This window comes from Perognathus longimembris, chromosome 7 (genome assembly GCF_023159225.1).
Source record: "Perognathus longimembris pacificus isolate PPM17 chromosome 7, ASM2315922v1, whole genome shotgun sequence".
In the NCBI taxonomy this organism is placed as follows: domain Eukaryota; kingdom Metazoa; phylum Chordata; class Mammalia; order Rodentia; family Heteromyidae; genus Perognathus; species Perognathus longimembris.
In genome coordinates, this window is record NC_063167.1 from 18642059 (window position 1) to 18659260 (window position 17202).

A 17202-nucleotide genomic window follows, 5' to 3' on the forward strand; every position below is an offset into this window, starting at 1 on the left:
AGACACTTTTATTTGGGCTTTGTCAGGTTTATTGATAGTCTTTGCCACGTCTTCAGTGGGGGAGGTGAGTCCTGCCCTGGATGGCACAATCGAACATGGATTTGCTGGCAATGATCCAGCAAGGAGCGATGAACTCGAGTGAGGCGAGTGAGCTCCAGTCTTCCTAAGTCCTCATTTCCTGTGCAAATCTTTCAGTTTTTGCTGTCAGCACTGAGGACAACAGAGAGCCCACTGCTTTCACAGAGAGGGATCAAGGCTGTACAATCTAACAAGGGCTGTAAGCTTCAATTTCCTCCTTGATCCAGTGGTAATAGGAGCACATTGTGTGAGTGTTTCCTGGATACAGGGGTGCATGCTAGTCCTGAGTGTCAGGAACGGAATGGAGTACACCCCACCCCACCCCCCTTCAGTGTCAGGGTCTTGGAACAGCTACCTTGCTTAGACACAAGAGCAGCGATGTCAGGAGCTAGGAACACATTCATCAGATCATCTGCTTCCTCATACTGCTTTTGGGCTGGGAGGAGCACACTCTCACGTGGTTGATGAATTACTCCACCTGTCAGACTCACACAAAGCAACAACAGAACCCGGCAGAATATCAATGTCCCACAGCAGCCACCACAGCCGCATGGCCCTGTGTGATGATGAGGCTCCACAAGCCCCTCACATTATCTCACTTAACACACACACACACACACACACACACACACACTGTGAAGCAGGTGCTGCCATTTTCAATTGCTTTTAGTGCTTTTTATAGTGTCTTCTTCTCTCAAAGGAAATACATCCTGGCTTGGAATGGTTTGATCAATAGAGAAACTCATTTCAGGTAGGCACAATAAAATGAAGATGCTGATAAAACTACCATCTTGACCCAGCGTTCTACCCTGCCTCCATGACTGGGGCAGAGGGCTGCTGGCAGGGGCAAGGCAGGAGATTCACATGCAAAGTGAGCTTCAGGGCAGCATCAGGACACAGAGAGTTTGAGGGGCCCCCCACAGTCCTCTCCTGTCCTCTCTGAGTGTCACAGGGGCCTGCTGTCTGTCACCAGCTGCCCCTCATGCCTTTTGTCAGTGTCAAAATCTGTCCGCCTCTTGGCAGGGCTCCTTTCCTGGGCTCTTCACAGTGGCAGCGGTGACTGGAAAGACAGTCACCATTCCCAATTCACTGCCTTGTAGACTGAATTACCGGATGGGATGATCTATCATCTGTAAGTCATTAAAGTTACAATAGATAAGGAAATTAATGACCCAGTATGTCAGAGACTCTAAGTGGGAGGAGAGACAGGGCATAGCCAGAAGGGCCAGAAGGAGGAGCATTTTAATGGATGGGGAGGCTTTGCTGAGATGGAGTGGGAGGAACCAGCCTGAGGACGGTTGGGAGGAGGAGCCTGGGCAGGGAGTGCCAGGTGCAAAGCCCTTGGACAGGGCAGGCCCAGAAGTTCAAGGAAAAGCCAGAGGCCAGTGTGGCTGAGGCAGCAGAGGTCTGTGAGATGGTCAGATAGGGCTCAGTTCCCAAGGGCCAAATGGGTTCTGGATTCTTCTCCAATTATTGAAAGCACTAATGGTTCCAAGCAGAGGAGAGACTTGTTCTGACAAATGAGACCACACTGGCACTCAATGAGGTGCAAGTACCTAGGGGAAAAGGTGGAAACAGGGAGAGTAAGTTGGAGGAACTAGGACGAATCTGAAGCTGAGGTGGACCAGGGAGGCAGCCAAGAAGAAACCAACAAAGGCAACGGAGGAGGACAGTCCAGGAAGTAGGAAAACCAGGACTGTGTGGGATTCCAGGAGCCAAAGCAAGAGAGCGTATCAGAGACAAGAGAGCTGCTGGCCTAGCCACCCCATGGCCAGCCCACCAGTGGGTTTATCAGGGCAGAGGTCATCAGTAACCTTGACAGGAGCAGCTGGGAGTTGGGGTGGAGGGAGAAAGTGGGGAATCTGGGTCAAATGAAAGGAAAAGAAAGCAGGAGAGAAAATTATGGGTGGCAAGTACAGAGTTTTGTTATAAATGAAAAAGAGTCAGTCGACAGACACCGCCCTGGATAAGCTGTCACTGGGACAACCTCCACTAATGACTGTGTAATCTCAATGCAAAGCTGATGCTGCCTGACATTAATATGCGGACTTGGCTCTCTTTTGGGTGATGATTTGTGTGAAATATCTTTTTCTATGCTTTCACTCTCAATGTGTTTCTGTCTTTGGAGCTGAAGTGAGTTGCTTGTAGGCAGCACACAGTTTGTTCATATATATATATAATTCTCTTTAAGTACTTGTACAAAGGAATTGCCATTAAACAAAGCCATTTATGAATACAATGTGTTGTGATCAATGTCACCCGTTTCAACATTCTCACCCATTCCTCCCCAACCCATCGCTTCCCTCACTCTTCTTAGTTTTTCAGGATATACATTAAATTCTTGACTGTATTTTCCCCATCTTCTTTTCATTCATCTACACCTTTTCCCTTGCCCCCTCCCCACTTTCAAGTACTACTTCCTGGTGTTTATTTTGTTGAACTTTGATGGCCTTTCTAAGGAATTATGCTATTTGAGTTCTTGAATCCCTTCCGACAATCTCCATCTTTTGACCAGTGTTTAATCCGTTTTCATTTAAAGTAATTACTGATAAGGAGGGATTTATTTCTGCCATTTTTCTCATTTACTTTCCACTATTCTTTTAGGTTTTTTTTTTGTAATCTCAAACATCTGCATTTTGGCCCTTTTTTTTTTTTTTTTTTTGGTGCTAGCTTTTGCAGTAAAACGTTTAAGTTCCATTCTTATTCTCTTTCATGTATATTTTATAGCTGTTTTTCATGGCGACCACAGACATTACATTTACCACCCTAAAGTTGTAAAGCTCTAATTTGAATTTATACCAGTTTAACTTCAATAATACACAAAACTTCGACTGACGTGCATCTCCACCTCCATCTCCTATCAGTTGCTAGTTACTTCCTTTTTTATTGCATGTCCCAAATCATACAATCATTCTATATTTTATATAGTAGTCTCTTCAATTGTGTAGGAAACAAAAAGTGATGTTAAAAACCAAAGTCACTCCTTGGCGTGATTCTGTCCTGCGTCTCTTCTTGGCCTCTGAGCCACACTCCTCCATCCACCCTCACCATGCCCGCCCTTGGAGGACTCGATGGACATGGACATGAGCCCACTGCAGCCCCAGAACTACCTTTTCGGTTGTGAACTAAAAGCTGACAAAGATGATCACTTTAAGGTAGATAATTGTTGGGGATTTAGCTTGGCCTTAAGGGGGGAAGGGCAACTAGGGCTCCCTTAGAGACGCTGCCGTTCCCCCAGCCCTGGGGCTGAGGAAGGTAGTCCCTCCCACCTTCCGACTTCAACCAGAAGAGAAGCAAGGCAGCCCCTGCCCCTGGGGTCCAGCACGTGTCTGATGGCCGGGGACCCCAGAACCCAACCCTTGGGGGGCTGGGTTTCCGCCCACAAAGGAAGTCCTCTGACATCACTTGAGGGACAGCCCTTGGGACCAATTAGGGGCCCCTTGGGACCAATCAGGGGCCCCTCTCCTGTGCCCGCCTTTGGGGTATATCTCTTGGCCCCTTCATTTGAATAAATCAGAATGCCCATGAGGTCTTCTCTGAGACTTCCATGCGTCTGTGAGTGTCTTTCTTGAAGGGCCTGAGGAGTCTCGTTCAGCCACGTGCACTGAGGCTTACCTGTGTCCCGGTCACTCCACCCTGGGCGCCTGTAGGTCAGGCACCCAGGGGAGAGGGTGAAAAGGGGAACACACTTAAGAGAGAGAGAGAGTAATCTTGGCTTCCCCGGACCCAGGGGAGGTAAATCTAGCCAGGCAGATAATGATGAAAATGATCACCAGTTATCATTAAGAATGGTTAGTTTAAGGGCTGGGGCAAAAGATGAACTGCATATCATTGAGGCAGAGGTGATGAACTATGAGGGAAGTCCAATTAAAGTTACACTGGCAACTTTGAAAATGTCTGTGCAGCCAACGGTTTCTCTTGGGGGCTTTGAAATCACACCACCTGTGGTTCTGAGGCTGAAGTGTGGCTTGTGACCTGTGCACATTAGTGGACAGCACTTAGTTGCTGTGGAAGAGGATGCAGAGTCAGAAGATGAAGAGGAGGAGAATGTAAAACTCCTGAGTGTGTCCGGAAAGCGGTCTGCCCCTGGAGGTGGTAGCAAGGTTCCACAGAAAAAAGTAAAACTTGATGAGGAAGATGAGGAGGGTGAGGATGAAGATGAGGAGGAGGAAGAGGATGATGATGATGATTTTGATGATGAGAAAGCAGAAGAAAAAGTTCCGGTGAAGAAATCTATACAAGATACTCCAGCCAAAAATGCACAGAAATCAAACCAGAATGGAAAAGACTCAAAACCAACGACACCAAGATCAAAAGGTCAAGAATCCTTAAAAACAAAACAAAAAACAGGAGAAAACTCCTAAAACACCAAAAGGACCTAGTTCAGTAGAATACATTAAAGCAAAAATACAAGCAAGTACAGAAAAAGCACACTGAACAGTCCTGGGCACTACTGGTAAATTAAAGGAGAAACAGATATAGTCCATACTGACTATCATCAACAATCCATACTGAAGTCCTCTATCTTAATCTGAATCCCCTTTCCTTATTTGCCACCCATACCCCCTTCCAGGCTGGAAGCAATCTTTTGGTTTCCTAAGATACTTTTTTTGTGACTGCTGTGATTGAGTAAACCTTGTGTATTGCTTTCTATTGTGCATATGCTCCATCTTTTTGACCATGCTCAATAAATATTTGAATGAATAAAAAAAAAACAACAAGAACAAAGTCACAATGATACCAGATTTTATAATTTCTCAGATATTTACTTTACTAGGGTATTTATTTCATCCGATAGCTTCAAATCCCTACCTTTCTTGCAGGACACACATAGAGGTAACACACTTCCTGAGCTTTCATTTGCCTATCCTTCTCTTTTGAAGGATAGGTTTGCCAGATACACAATTCTTGGTTTACACGTCACCTTTTTCTCAGCATCTTAAATGTATCAACCTCCAGCCTCTGGCCTCCAAGATTCCTGATGAAAAAAATCTATTGGTAGTCTTACTGGCAGTCCTTGTAGGTGACACGTCACCTCTGTCTTGCTGCTTTTAAGATTTTCTCTTTGTCTTTTGACAATAGTACTGTTCGTCTTGGTGTTTTTCTCTTTCTCAAAGTTCATCTTAACTGTGGTTCAGTTAGCTTCTTGTATATTCATATCTTCCATCAAATTAGGGAAGTTTTTGGTTATGAATTAGTTTGGTAACCTTAAGTTCCTTCCTCTCTGTCTTATTTCTGGGTCTCCCACAACATGTATATTGTTCTGCTTGATGGTGCCCCATGAGACCTCTCAGACTGCTTATTCTTCTTCAATCTTTACTCTATCTCTCTGTCTCTCAGACTTGAACATATCATCATCTTCTAGTCAAGTTTTCTATCTTAGTACACTGGGATATCACAACAAAAACATCATAGATTCAATGGCTTGCAAACAACAAATGTTTATTTCTCATCATTCCAGGAGTGAGGAAGTTCAAGATCAAGGCAATAGCAGATTGAGTGTCTGGCAAAGGTCACCTTCCAGTTCTCACTCACAGCCTCTTCTCATTGTGTCTTTGCATGACAAGAGGTGTGAGAGACTTGGGGCCCCCACCCTGTGAGAGCTCATACCATTCAGGAGCTATTCCCCTCTCAAAGGTTTCACCTATGAATAACCTCACACTGGGGAGGGATTTGGGATGGATGTAAAGTTCAAACCATAGCACTTTCTTTTGAGTATCTCTAGCACATCTTTCATTTCCTGTACTGTTCAGCCAGATAATTACTTTTTGAACTTTCCTTATGTTTTATATTTCTTGATTTTATTAATATGGCACATTCTTGACTTTATCCTTTTCTTCTTCTTTCTCTCTGTTTCTCTCTGTTTCTTTCATCTTTTAAACAACTGTTTGAAGCACAGGTAGCTCATGTATAATCCTTACTACTCAGGAAGCTGAGATATGAGGGTTGCGATTGAAAGCCACCCAGGACAGAAAAATCCATGACATTCTAACTCCAATGAACCAGCAAAAAGCTGGGCTGAAGGTATGTCTCAAGTATCAGCCATGGACAAGAAGGCAAGTGAAAGCTAGGTTCCCTGAATTCAAGCCTCAGTACCACAAAACCAAAACCAAATAAAAACTCCAAACAGCTATTTTGAAAGACTTTATGTTAAACTTATTATCTGATCTTTGTTAGGGACAGTTTATATTGCTTATGTTTTTCCTGTGAGACAGTAATACTTTCCTATTGGTATCTATGCCTTGTACTATTTGTGGTTGATATTGTTGGAAAGTAAACATTTGGATCTCCTAGTAAGAGAACTCTGAATATCAAGTTCTCTCCTTATCAAGAGGTTTCTTTTGTTTTGATTGTTTTTAATCATCTTTGCATGAGAGACTAGCCTAAGGAAAAAAAAAACCTTAAGATTTTCAAAAGCCTTTTCTGCCCTTGTACCTTTCCCTAGGCATGTACATTGACTGCCTAAATCCCCTAGTACATGAAATTGATTTGAAATATTCTAATCCCTAATCAGCTCAATCCAACAAAAAAGAAAAAATTAAAGGAAAGATGAACTTAAGGTCCTCTGGTGATCATATCAGCCAGAGGGCTGTGTTTGCAATAATGATGGTGAAGGTTGCTATAGCAGCTGACACCTCTGGGTCTGCATCTCTAGGACTGGAAGCCAACTGAAATCAGAGCACAGACACCCAGCACTTGGACACCAAGGTCCCTAGAGTCCAGCCAGGCCCCCATCAGCTCAGTGGAAGTTGCTTCAAGAAAACCTGAACAGCTCCTCCTATAGGAATGAGGGCAGAAGTTTTGCCACTGATTGAATTCACCACAGTGTACCATCCAGGCCTCCCTGAGAAATTACAAGGCTGTATTACAAAGCTGCATTAGTACATTGGCTCCTGTTGCTTACTTGCTTTCTTCTGAGAAAGGCAGTTTTGCTAGATAGTGAATACCAGATCTCAGGCAGAGAGGAGGGAGCAAGCAGTGCACAGAGCCACACTGAGTCAAGTTTGAGTGGGCTAAGATGGGTCTTAGAGACCCCTAGTTAAATCTCACATCCTGAAAGTGTGCAGCACATGCTCAGAAAGGGTGGGTGACTGGTTACAGGTGGATCCAGAGACAAAGTCAGGCCCAGAACCCAATCCCGGCTTCTCCTTAACAATGTGATTATCTGAAGCCCAGTTCCTCACTCACCTGGGCCTTTGTGCTCCTCTCTCTTCTCTCTCTCCCTGAGATTCTCTGTGGACTTAGTCTCAGAGGTCCACTACATGCTTTAAAATAGCTTTCATGCCTTACCATAATGACAGGTCCATTCTTCCTTTACATCAGGCCCAGAAATGGTGGACACCATGTCCTTGACAGAACATGGACAGGACACTGCTCCTCTGCCAAGACCCCAGTAAGACCGTCTTTGCTCCATTCAGGATCTGGTTCCTCAACCTTGGCCCAGTGGTGAGCCCATCTGTTTTGTGTTATGAGCTCTGGGAACTTACACTGACACTCACCCATCTACCCGCTGGTTTCCTGTCCCCTTGGTTGGGACTGGCCTAGAGCTGTCTGTTCTATTTGTGCAGGAAAATCTACTGCACACATCCCTGAGTTTTACCTCTGAACCACCTCATTGTCCACTCACTCTCCTGCTGTTGGTCCAGAGCATCCCCAGGGACAGATGAGGCTGAAAGTCAGGGCATCACATCACCTACCCCAGGCTCGCCGACATGGCTTCTGTGCCCCTAGATCAAGCCACTGTGCAATGACCAATGCAAGCACCTGCCATAAGCCCAATACCTGTGGCCAGCTTCCTATGGACCCCAGGATCTTCACAACCCATCAGGACAGTTGCTCTGCCTTTCAGGTGGGGACTGAGCAACCTAGAGGGGAAATCAGTACCCAAGGTCACTCACATATGACTCTAAGGAATCTTAGCAGACCCTAGGGGCCCCTCCACGACACTAACTGATGAGATTTGGTTTTCTGTGACTTCCAGGTACCCCTCAGCTTTAGACCCACATAAGTCCCTTCTGGGGCTTGTTTATTCACTGTCATATCATCTACCCTGCCAAGCAGATATCAGAAACTGTCTTCTAGAACCAGAGGTCACAGTTATCTGACCAGTAGACACTCCATAGACCCCCTCCCCGATCTCCAGCCCTGCTCCCTTGGGGACTTGTTTGACAATATTACCCATGCACCATGTCCTCAGAGAAGCTGTTCCATGCTGACTTTGTGGCAATTCCAATATTGCTTATTATGGAAAGTGACTGGTGGAGACCGGAAGGCCTTGGGTGAAGATTTTCAGATGGAACCACTGGACTCTGACAAGTGTGGTCACCATCACATATATGTTTGGGTAAAAAGACAGGGGTCATGAAATTTTAATGTCACTGTTATGTGTGCTGAATAGTTGAGTGGGATGTCTCAGGGAGGGAAACATACCTGCTATGGGCAGATGCTGCACTGTTACAGGTGTTGAGAGGGTCAGATGCTGTGATCACAGCCTGGGGCACAACACTATTGTTACAAGGGAAGCCAACTTTGCTGTTTCCAGCCCTGTTCTGCCTACAGACTTGGAGTGACCAGGAGGCAGAAGTGGAAGACAAAAATTTACTGGTGCAACTTGGAATGTAGAAGGACTGTAGGACTGGGTATCCAGCAGAGCAAGATATGAATCATTAAATCTATAACTTACCAGCACTGTCACCTCTGGCAGATCACTGTACTTCTCTGATTTTTCTCATCTGTAAAATGGAGATTGAAAGTCAAAATTTGTGTTTGGTTAGAAATGCAAATTACTTGTACCAACCCTCCAAATTTACTCAGCCTTGTTCCAGTTCCCTAACAGTCCCCATACTTTACTAACAGGACAGGAGTGGATAACTCATATAGGTAGCATAAATCTGATTCTCTTTTTGAAAATCTCAGTTTCAGAGGAGATCACAATCAATCAAGTGAAAATGCACCTGGAAGACCATGTAGCTTAGAGAAAATGGCCACTGTGATAGGTCACAAAGAGTAGAGAAGTTGAGCCCAGGGGTGCTGGGATTCCTTAGGATGTAACCACTGTGACTCTTTTCTATTATACATGTCAGAAGACTCAACCCAAGTGACCTTAAGCAAAACAAGAATTCATTGGTGGCTCATATAAAAAAAAACTTTCAGGGTTAAAATCATGACTTCATGACTCTGTGACTTCGTGGGGCCTTCGGTAATGTCGCCACAATCTGGGTTTCCCCATCTCTCCTCTACACTTTTTCATTCTTAAGCTGCATATGACACACTGGCAACAAATTTAGACAAGAAGCATCCAGATTCAAGTTCAAGAAAAAATAGTTGCAAGAATTCTTTCTTGGCTGTGGTTGGTTCTTATCCCTATGCTAGCAACTGTGACAGAGAAAGGCAATAATAAATTGTTTTTGCATCCAGGTTGTTGTTCACGCCTAGAGTCCAGCCTTACCCAAAGACTGAGAGTGAGGAAGTGTACTCACCCCCAAATTAGCACTATTGCTAAAAGGAGGAAGGATGCAACTATCTGACGCTGAAAGCATGAGAGAACTCTCAGGGGCAAATGAGCTCACTGCGAACTTGCATGTGGCATTGTAATGCCCAGATTTTTAAGGTCCCCAAAGACAACCATCAGCTCTTCAGCATAAAGAGTATGCCCAGTAAAATCCTGATTTCCCCTCATCATTGACTATATGTTGTTAGTTTATTTCAACAGTCCATTTTAGATGGGACTCTGAACCCCTCATCCTGGATCATCCATTAATTGGTCATTTGCTACCTATAAGCCAGGCATCTCCCTACCTTTTGCACAAACCTTACACATGCTAACCCTGTTTGGGGAACATTCTTCCTGTTCCACTGTAGACTCCAAGTTTGACATCAAAGGTAAAACTGAGGCTGACCTTCTTCATAAAACATTCCAACTCTCTTCCAGCTAATACAGCACTTTTATTGTGAGATCTGCTGCAGGATACCCTGCCTTGCAATTCTGTGGACTGAAGCCAGAGTAACTGCCTGCTAGAGGGCTTGCCACTGGGAAACTGGGTTCATATTGTGGAAGGAGTAAATGCTGCATCTCAGTAGATGGAGAAGTTCCTTGCTAGCAAAATCAGAAGGATCTGAGATAATCACTCTGGCCCCATCAAGTTATTAGTTTTCCTTTGCAACATAGCTTGTTACCACATATTAAGTTTGCAGCTACTCACTATTCACTACTACATTAAGCACACTCACAAATTCATGCAACCATCACCACCACCATGTCCAGAATACTTTTGCTATCTAAGCAGAAACTTCTCCCTACACAGTGAGTCCCTGTTCCTGCTGCCTCAGCCTCAGTACCACTGTTCCACTTGGTTTCTGTACATTTGTCTATGCTAACTACTCAGCATAGGTGGGATCCTTCTAGGTCTGGTTTACTCTAATGCCTTCTGTACTCATTTGCTGATAAGTATTGAATTGTTTCAAGCTTTTGGCTATGAATATTTCTACTACAAACATAACTATACACAGGATAATCTCCCTGTCAGCTAACTCATAATTGGCTGAAATGGGACTTTCACTCCATCTTCCTTCACCTTTTCACTTTGGGTTAGCCAGAAGTATAGGACAGACTCATACAGGGCATAAAATCCAGTGACCTGGGTGTGTCCAATTATTAACCAGCTGTGCAAACTTGGGCCCAAAGCTTGCCATTCTGAGCCCATTTCTTTCTGTGTAATCTAGGATCCACATCTTCTTCCTCACTAGTTTACAGTAGTAAATTACAGGTATCTTCTTCTCAGTGATAATCTGAGTCACAGCAGGTACAAGCACCATAACTCAGAAATATTCCATCAAAAAGTTATTTGGATCTTGATGAACCTTCTCACATTTCACATACCTCTAGTGGCCTCTTCTGGTCACACCTTTCCCCTAAGAGGGGATAATTTTATGATTTTCCCAGTGGCTTTGGGTAACTTCATCTCAGATGGGGGCATGAGACAGGAAGAAGGAATTGAAGAGGACTTGAGTAAAGAAGGGTTTCCCTCCTCACTACCCCTCAGAGAAAATAGGAACCAAAGTCAGACACTCTGCCCTGTGGGTGCAAAACTGAGGTCAGGGTAGGACAGGGAGATGTTGCTTCATGAAGCAGAGGAAAGATTTATCCTCCATCCTCCTCTTTTAATACTTCCAGATCTCTGGCCTCTTTGTAACTCACCCTTCAAGTGGACACTTTTCTTCTCCTGACCAAAGTGTATTGCATTTAAGCTTCTTTGATGACTATTTTATTTTCTCCAAGTATATTCTACCTGAAAAGGTCAGGTCCAAGAAATTACTAGATCTAGTAGCAAGTGCTAAGAGGTTCATGATTGGAGGAAAGGTCTGGGAAGATGGCAGAAGAAGACAGAAACTCTGACCCAGGTGTCAGACAGAGACCTGAAGCAGACAGAATTCAGTTTCCATTCTGAAATTGAAGTGGATACATAGAAGTTGACTAAGAACTCCTCAGACCACATACTATCCCTGGGCAGGGGTCAGAGGAGGTCCAGATATCAGCCTTATGAAAGAAGACAATTTCTGAAGTAAACTAGGGAGTAGTATTTCCATACTAATGTCTCTTTATGTGAACACCTGCTTGAGTGGTAGGGAGAGAAGAAACCAACGGAAAACTTCAGCAAGTTTCTCTACCCTGGGCTTGGCATGAAGGGAACTGATTGAGCAGGGAGTTGTCAGGGGAAGCTCAGTGGGGGGACATCAAGGACAATGGAGTGAGGTCTTTAGTCCTCCCCAGACAGCCAGACTACAGGTTGGCAAAGGGGCTTGAATGAGCATCAGAAAGGCTTCAAACTGGGAATGAAGCAAGGTGTCCTTCAAGTGGTGACTTCAGTGAGGACCACAGGGGCTCAGCATCTCCAGGGACACCCCTGCCTGTCCAACCTGTGATTAATTCAGCTTGGCAAAGCAATATTTATGCTGAAAATTCAATCTCTCTGAGGATAAAGGAGTTGGAAATAAATTGCAAGTGTTAAATATAACATTAGGGAGGATGAATCAAGTGTCAAGGGTGGGGGATGCAATCCAGAGAAATTAGGCGAGTTTCTGTGGCTACACTTGCAGGATGGATAAGCAAGGGTGAGGGCAGTAAGAGTGGGCACTGGTTCAGCCCAGCCAAAGCTGTGGGCAGAGTATCCAGGAGTTTCCTTGGTCAGTCATTAAGCACACACTATTAAAAAATTAAATTATGTTAGCTTACAATGAAATAAATTATACTAACAGCAAAAGCAGTAAGTACTCAAGAGTCATCCATTCCTAATTACTTTGTAATATTTTAGTGCTGTGCATGTCCTAGAGGGTATTTACTTGTACTATTTCTGTGTGGTGGAGGTTCTCTCTCTCCCCCTCTTACACTGGGTCTCTTCTCAACTCCACACTTAGTAATTTATTTAGCACTGGAGATTTAGAAATGGCCAGAGTAGGAGAATGTATAACACAGGGTTGGACAAATACCATGATTCAGGATCTCATCAGGAGACAAAAATCACAAAAGTGTACATGGGGAACTTTTAATACATAAAAAAGATCTATACTTTAGTCACATGGCTCATCCCTGAGATCCTACTCTACAGGTATAGGTAGGAATGGCCATGGTGCCAGGCCAGCCCAGGTAAAGCAATGAACCCTAATCTCAACCAATAAAATTCCAAACATGGTGGCATGTGCCTATTATCCCAGCTATGATGGAAACATAAATAAGAGAATCACAATCTAGGCCATCTCAGACAATAACGCAGTATCTTGTCTTAAAAATAACTAAAGCGGGGGCTGGAAATATGGCTTAGCAGTAGAGTGCTTGCCTCGTGTACATGAAGCCCTGGGTTCGATTCCTCAGCACCACATATATAAAAAAGCTAGAGTGGCACTGTGGCTCAAGTGGTAGAGTGCTAGTCTTGAGCAAAAGAAGCCAGGGACAGTCCTCAGGCCCTGAGTTCAAGCCCCAGGACTGGCAAAAAAACAAAACAAACAAACAAAAAACTAACTAAAGCAGAGAGGGCTGAAAACATAACTCGTGGTAGAGCACTCGTCTACAGAGTGCAAGGCCCGAGTTCAAATCCCCATTACCATAAAAAAAGAAACACTATTAAAAGACAACTTCTAAACGTAATAAAATGCTATGGTTGGGATACAGAATGTTCCCCAAATCTCATGTATTTCAGGCTTAGTGAGAGATGGGGCTTTGGGAAGTGCCTACCGATGAATTAACTGATGCACTCATACTTGGGTGCCATTATTGGAAGGTGGTGGAAAGCAGGAGGAGGGGCCTGGTTGGAGGAAGCAAGTCATGAGGGGCATATCTTTGAAGGTTACATCTTGTTCCTGGCTCCTTCCTCTCGCGCTGTTTGCTAGCCTCTAAGGGGTGACCAGATTCTCTTGCTGTGATGATGTTCAGCCTCACCTCAGGCCCAAACAATGGAGCCAGAACACCTCTGAAACCATAAGCCAAAATGAATTTCTTCTTCCTTTTAAAATGTTCCCCTCGGAGGGGGAGGAGAAAGATGGCGCCGAGACAATAGGGAGGCACCCCGACTCGCACCAACTGAATAGCGAGCTGGGAACTCCAACACCCAACACTCCACCAAGAACCCAGCAAAACCAGCATCCAGAAGCAGTGGAGAAACGCAGGAAAACAAAAAGGAGCAAAAAAGAAGAACCGAAAACCTACACGGAGCCGGAGATTAATCGGGGCACCCTCCCCCCACCAGCCGGCCCTGGCCCAAACAGGGTCAGGCTGGGAAAGGGAAACCCGGCGATCGGCAGACAGGTTGCCAGGAGCGCAGAATCCATATAGCGGGAGACCCCACGGACACAAAGCAGGGTGCGGACCAAGACACACCCAGCAGCGACGAGAAGTTCGGGTCCACACCGGATTCGGACAAGGGAACCCAGCGCGGCAGAAAGAGGGAACGGGGGAGCCACCACGACACTTCGCCAACCCCTGAAGGGCCAACGGCGGTGCGGGACACGCACACAAAGCAGCAAAAGTGAGTCCCCCATAATCCCTTCCCCCAACGGGAGACCCAAGCCCGACAAAGACGATATATCTCCCTCCCTCCCCCTCCCCACTCCCGTGGGAACAAAGATTCCCCAAATCAGGCGGGAAGCTCCCAGCAGGCACTGGGAAGCCAGTCTAGCAGGGGAAGGGCGGAACAGCCCCAAGCCCCCAAAGGTTCCTGAACTGGCAGAACCGGCCCCGTCCCCTTCCCAACAGGGGCCAGGGACGGCCGGCAGGGCAAGCCCCACCCGAGGCGCCTAGACCTTGCGGACTCTTACAACTAAAATCACAGGCGCTGGTGGGCAATACCAGCCCAGCAGGGTCACCTGAGCCTGATCTCGTTCCCCCTCCTCGAAGCGGAGGCGAGGTCTGAGGGTGCCAAGCCACACCCGGACAGTCGATCCCACTGGGCCCCACACATACTGCTTCCCCCCCCCAACGGACTCGCGGGAGGGCGCAAGCACAACCCAACAACCCAGGGCTCGCTCTGGGAGGCAGACCCCACTTAAGTGCCTGTTGTAGGGGACTCACAGTGCACAGGAGGGCGGGGCCCCGGCGAAAGCGCCCGCTCTGATAGGCGTGCCCTGCACTGGTGGGCGGGGCCACAGCGACAGCACCTGCTGACGCAGACACGCCTACACAGAAGGGAGGGAAGAACTACACAGACTTCCAGATGCGCAAATCACAAAGAAACATAACTCAGTTCATCAAAGGACAAGCCAACTCGCCAGCTCCAAAAAGCAGCACGACTGGAGAGGAGATGGAGAATAAAAAAGCAAATGAGGACATGTTAACAGGAATGATCGAAACCGTCAGAAATGAAATCAGAAAACAATTCCAGGAGTTTAGAGCGGAAATCTGGAAGGACACCCAGGAAGCCAAGAAAGAAATGGAAGCAAAACTGGATACAATGCAAGCCTCGTTTAAAGAAATGGAAGCAAAAATGGATACAATGCAAGCCGCCTTTAAAGAAAATCTCCACACCCTGAGAATTGAAATGCATGAAAAAATAGATTTAAAATACAACTCTTTAAAGGAAGAAATTTCCACGATCAGAGCTGATATGACAACCATGAATAGCTCTCTGACATCCATAAACTCCGCAATTGAAACCATAACACAAAGAGTGGACCATATGGAATCCAGAATCTCTCGCCTGGACGATGAAGCAGCTGACAACAACCAGAAAATGACCACACTCCAAGAAAAGGTGAAGCTTCAGGGAAGATTACTCCAGGAACTAATGGACAAAGACAAGAGATATAATCTGCGTATAATTGGAATAGAAGAAGGAGCCGAATATCAGAGCAGAGGGCTTAATCATGTTCTCAATAAAGTTATTGCAGAAAACTTCCCCAATCTCACAGGGGACCCCATCCAGGTAACCGAAGCCTATAGGACACCTGGCAGGCCAGACCCCAGGAAAACCACCCCAAGGCACATAATATTCAAGACTACAGACCTCAAGATTAAAGAGCAAATTCTGAATTCAGCCAAAGCGAAGAAGGAAACTTTTTTCAATGGGAAGAGGATTCGAATAACATCCGACTTATCCACACAAACTTACCAAGCTCGAAGTGAGTGGAAGAACACCATCCAAGTACTTCAGAATAACAATTTACAACCTCGGATCAAATATCCAGCGAAACTGGAGTTCACATTCGAAGGGAGAACCAGATCTTTCCACACCAAAGAGGAGCTAAAGGAGTATGTGAATAAAAAACCAGCCCTACAGCGAATATTAAGAGGGGAAGCCCACCCAACAGAGATCGTAAAAGACACACAGACAGATTCAGAAAGAAACTTCAATAGCCAAAGTCCAGCAGAAACACAAGCTCACTAAAGACAAGAAGAAAAAAAAAAAACAACAGGAAAAAACAGCCCAACAAGAAAATGGAAGGAGAAAAAACACCCTTATCCTTGATCTCTTTAAATATAAATGGCTTAAACTCCCCGATCAAGAGGAGCAGACTGGCAGAATGGATCCGCAAGCAAAAAGTTGACATCTGTTGTCTACAAGAGACCCACCTTACAGCAAGGGACAAAAACAGGCTTCGAATGAAAGGATGGAGCAAGATCTACCAAGCAAATGCACCCACCAAAACGGCAGGTGTAGCCATCCTGATCTCAGACAAGCTGGATTTCTCTTTAAAGTCCACTCAAAAAGACAAAGAAGGACACTACATATTGATACAAGGAAAAATCCAGAATCAAGACATCACGGTGATAAATGTATACTCACCGAACAAAAGAGGCCCGACATATGTCAAGCAAATTCTCACAGAATTACAGAGCAAGATAGATGCAAACACAATCATAGTGGGTGACTTTAATACTCCTCTCTCTCCAAGAGACAGATCCAACACCCAGAGGATTAGTAAGGGAGCTGAGGACCTAAATAACACCATTGCCCAAATGGATCTAACAGACCTATATAGAACCTTCCACCCTACAGAGACCCAATACACCTTCTTTTCAGCAGCCCATGGATCATATTCCAAAATAGACCACGTCATAGCCCACACAAAGAACCTCAGCAAATACAAAAGAATTGACATCATCCCATGTATTATATCTGATCACAGTGGATTAAAGGTAACCCTCAACAACAAAGGATACCACAGAGCCTATACACACTCTTGGAGGCTAAACCCCACGCTGCTATCCAACACTTGGGCCACAGATCAAATTAAAGATGAAATCAACGAATTCATAAACCACAATGACAAAGAAAACACATCACAAAGAAACCTATGGGACACAGCTAAGGCAGTACTGAGGGGCAAGATCATTGCACTCAGTACCCACATTAAAAGAATGGAAGCAGAGCAGGTGAATACCCTCACGATGAAACTAAAACAACTGGAGAAACAAGAAATGACAGAATCTAAAACGACTAGGAGGGGAGAGATTACAAAGATTAAAGAAGAGATAAATCTGATTGAAAATAGAAAGACCATTCAACAAATAAATAAGACTAAAAGCTGGTTCTTTGAGAAAATAAACAAAATTGACAGACCCCTTGCAAGACTCACAAAAAAAAGAAGAGAAGAGACTCATATACGTAAAATCAGGGACTCCACAGGAAAAATTAC

General features: G+C 45.1%; 1 pseudogene; it reads left to right on the forward strand.

The window, feature by feature from the left end:
• The first annotated feature begins 1619 nt into the window (after positions 1-1619).
• Positions 1620-4515, forward strand: LOC125355653 (annotated as a pseudogene).
• Positions 4516-17202: the final 12687 nt, after the last annotated feature.